Below are 4,907 nucleotides of genomic sequence, written 5' to 3'. Positions count from 1 at the left end.
TTCCATGAATCCGTGGTAGAGTGTGGGGACTAGTATCCTGGTAGAGGGTGGGGACTGGTATCCTGGTAGAAGGTGGGGACTGGTATCATGGTAGAGGTTGGGGACTAGTATCCTGGTAGAGGTTGGGGACTACTATTCTGGTAGAGGGTGAGGACTGGTATCCTGGTAGAGGGTGAGGACTGGTATCCTGGTAGAGGTTGGGGACTGGTATCCTGGTAGAGGTTGGGGACTACTATTCTGGTAGAGGGTGAGGACTGGTATCCTGGTAGAGGGTGAGGACTGGTATCCTGGTAGAGGGTGGGTACTGGTATCCTGGTAGAGGTTGGGGACTACTATTCTGGTAGAGGGTGAGGACTGGTATCCCGGTAGAGGGTGGGGACTGGTGTCCTGGTAGAGGGTGAGGACTGGTATTCTGGTAGAGAGTGGGGACTGGTATCCTGGTAGAGGGTGGGGACTGCAGGCCCGGAGAATGGACACCCTCTCACCGTGTTTATACGCGTATTTTTCAAGTATCCCCCCCCCCTTTGAAAAAATATTTCAATGTTTCAAACAATGAGAGGTTTTTAGTTTCATGCTGCATGATACTCTAAGAACTCTGGTTTCCGGTTTCCTGAATTATCTTAAAAAAACATTCACACCTTACATTTTAATCAGTTTTTATTCCTCCTTAATGTAAACTGTTTCCTATTCTCACCAAGATCTTTAGACTCATATGAAATATACATAAATTTTCAACACTGGGTCGGCTTTAAGTATCGCAACGCCTTGAAACCTTTGATTTTACCTCACTATTGCTTGTCCTTTTTGTAGCCCTGGACATGTTCTTTTTAAAACTATAAATAACTTATGTTTAGCTTTTGTTTTTAAAAAGTTTTTGGCAAAATTCTAACGGATTTTAGAATGATAGCTTGCAGCCTTCAGATTCCTGACACACTGTATTCTCTTTATCCCTTTACCAGGAGGAGGGCGAGTTAGCCCCTTTCCCCCCCCTTCAGTCAAAACCCCCTTTTTTCAAAAAAATGGCCTTTGAAGAAAAAAAATAAAATAAAAAAATTTAGATATAAATATCATTTGTAAATAAAAAAGAAAAAAATATAATTTGTCAAAAAAAATCTCCTCTGTCTATGAAATGTCCTTTGATTTTGTTATCTATAAAATGTCCCAACGCCTGAAAAATAGAGATGGAAACGTTTCTTAAAAATATCTATATTTTCATAGGACTGATACATATTGTATTATAAATAATAATACCAAATATATATTTACACAGAAGACAGTATTGATAAAAGCTTTTTTAAAAAAATGTTGAAAAGAAAATAATTTTTTTTTAGCCCGAGTTTCCACAAAAAATTTCAGCCCATCGGTTCAGCCGTTTGGCCGGCTATACGCAACATATATATGAATGTTTTGTTTTATTATATAGATTTCTTTCCTTAATCTTTTAGTTTGGGTGAGTACAATGCAATGCAATGCAATGCAATGCAGAATGTAGATTGCCTGAGGAAGGGAAATGCAAGCAGATGTGATATTAAATGAGCCCCACCCCATGCGTGCCCCTCCCTGGGGGGGGCATGCGTAGGGGGGCGCGTGCACCCCGGCCCCCCATCGTTCGCCCTTGGATAAAGGGACAGGACTGTTAATCGCTTTTTAAAAACTTTAATAAAACTTCCAACATTTCAAAACTGTATTCTGAAAAGTCTGCTTTAATTAAACTTTGCAGTATTTTTCCTAAGAGAAAACGTGTTTTGCGAGGTTCGCGAGGTCCACGCTCCTTAATTAGTAATATAAGAAGTAGTGGCTTGAGGATGGGTGGGGGGAGAGCAGGCACCTTCTAGTCATTTCATTTTGATTTTTTAGAATAAATTCAAAATTTTTGCATGCGGGCGTACCTTAATCACTGAAATAAATATTTTTTTTTCATAGAAGTCCAAATATCATAGTAACACACTATCCCCCTTCAACCCCCCCCCCCCCTAGTCATGGTTTTGACATAAACAGGACCAAATTTCATATAAAAATTGTCACATTAAAAGTGTCCGGGCATGATAAAAATTTACGATCTACTAGATTTCGGTCTTGACATCAAATTTCAAAATATTTAATTAGATTCATTACGATTTACGAATGATTTTTAAATATGCAAAGTGTGAAAATTATTAAAAAGGCAGCAAACTACCCGGGCGGTTTTAACGGCTCACCAGGCTCAGATGGTCTTTTCTACGTAAAGCATTACCGCAATACATCAGTAAAATTAGCCAACCGAGAATAATTGATTAATTGCTCCTTTTAATTTAAAATTTATTCTTTAAATAAATTTTTACGATTTTTTACTATTACACATATAATATTCCAGTTTTCTGTACTTGGTTAATACTTCAGTTGTAACAAAATAAACATCCAACAAATATCTTGGAATTGGAATATACTGTAATTTATTAGTTAAATTATTGTAACGGATTGGCGATAGGCTTTAGCATAACTAAATATTTAACGTGAATGAAACTCGAACCAGTTGGTAACAATGTAAATCTAATCTCAAGAATACTTATGAAATCTTTATGTTTAGTGGGACACACTGAGCAACCGACCAACAAAAAAGGCAGACCACAATTTGGAAATGCCAAGATTATGGATATAATGTGATTTTAAACTCTAGAATTTTACTTCTAAAATTAGGTTTACGAATAAATGCAGCAACTTATTTTAAAGATCAAAGCCGACCTTTAAGTCGTCTTGCTACTGTCATGTTTCGTGGGACACTCTGTACTTTACACTATACAGTTATCATAAAATTTGAGAGTAAGGAAGAATTAAAATGCAAGAAACCAACAGGATACCAGTATATACATTCCTCAGGCACTTTCGTGAACTTGGGATCATTATATATCCATGATTATTTCATGTTTCCTGATATCCATATATTCCCCATGTTCTGATATCCATATATATTCCATGAATCCGGATATCCATATATTCCCCATGTTCTGATATCCATATATATTCCATGAATCCAGATATCCATATATATTTCATGTATCCTGATATCCATATATTACCCATGTTCTGATATCCATATATATTCCATCAATCCGGATATCCATATATTACCCATGTTCTGATATCCATATATATTCTATGAATCCAGATATCAATATATATTTCATGTATCCCATCGAGGTTAAAGTGTATACGCTAATCCTTTACTAAACGTATAGGCCATGAACGCCATGAACAAAGATAAGCGAGTTACAGATTATCAGCTAAAATATGCGATATTTTCCATAAACTATACCGAGAGCGTACTGCATATTTGTTTATTATAAGGAGATTCCGGCCTAACCTATAGTATATCAGTATTAGTGAACAGTTGTAAGTGTACAGCTAACTGAGAACACAGGTAGAGAACTATCATCCCCCCTAATGTTTCAAGATATCCATATATATATTTCATGTATCCAAATATCCAAATATATTCCTTATGTTCTGATATCCTTATATATTCCATGTATCCAGAATTATTCCAGATATCCATGTATATTCCATGTGTTCAGAGCTGAAAACTTTAGAATGGTGGATACCGAGATTAAGGCTTAATCCACTCTTTTTCTTAATCTCCAGATTAAATATTGCTTGTTCTCCACTCATTTTTAATCTCCAGATTAATTATCCGATCAGGATTAAGGATATCCCATTCTAAAGTTTTCAGCTCTGAATATATTCCCTGTATCCTGATAACCATATATCTTCCTTGTATCCATATATATTTCGCGTATCCGGATATTCATATATATATTTCATGTATCATGATATCCATATATATTTCATGTATCCTAATATCCATATATATTCCCCATGTCCTGACATCTAAATATATTTGTAGATCAAAATATCCATATATACTTTATGTATCCATATATTTCATGTATCCTGATATCCATATGTATTCCCTGTGCATTTATATCCATGTATATTTCATGCATCAGTCATATTTATTCCTTATGTCCTAATATATCCATATATATACTTTGCATGTATGTCTGTTTGTATCGGATAAACGTCAAAACGGCTGTACCGACCAAATTTTGTGTAGGACATCACGTGACCCTAGGGAAGATTTATGAATGATCAAAATTTTTAAAAATTTGCCTCCAACAAAATTTGACGGATTACAGCTATATCGGTAGAAATAACAAATCAAGTAAGAAGACCATCTCGAAGTCGTCACTCAATTCCCATGTTTTTCGAAATCCTCTGTATCACATGTCAGAGTAAAACTTTTGCATTGTGGTGTAATAAAATAAATCTACAATATGATTTGTGAAGAGCCTTCTGAACTCCAGAAATCCAAAATATAAATCCAGAACTCGGTCAATTTTTCTCTAACAAATCAAATAGTTCGACCCCCACCTCACCATCACTTAATAGTTCGACCCCCACCTCACCATCACTTAATAGTTCGACCCCCACCTCACCATCACTTAATAGTTCGACCCCCACCTCACCATCACTTTATACACTTATGCATCTAAACAGTTTGTTTTTAACCTTTGTGACAGAAACAATCTCAAGGAATAATAATTGTCCTAAAACATTTTTAAAAAAATGAGTAATTGCAAATTATCTTTTTTCCATCTGATAATCTGAGTTCGTTTCCCTTATGTCCATTTGACAGCCCAAATTTTTATTTTGAATAATCTTTTTTGTTTCTTTATTTTCTTGTGATTTTTAACAAACATTTTTTATAGATTTTGATGGTTATTATATCGTTAGAACTTAGAACTGACGAGGGTCAACTCAGACCGAAATATATTTTCAATAAATGTTGAACTAACATCTACTTTTTTACTCTACAGAGGTTTGGTCCATCACTATCACAGAATTAAACAAAAAAAATTTATTCAGACAAA

This window comes from Eurytemora carolleeae, unplaced genomic scaffold (assembly GCF_000591075.1).
Source record: "Eurytemora carolleeae unplaced genomic scaffold, Eaff_2.0 scaffold28, whole genome shotgun sequence".
NCBI classification, from domain to species: domain Eukaryota; kingdom Metazoa; phylum Arthropoda; class Copepoda; order Calanoida; family Temoridae; genus Eurytemora; species Eurytemora carolleeae.
Note: the sequence above shows the minus strand (reverse complement) of the source record.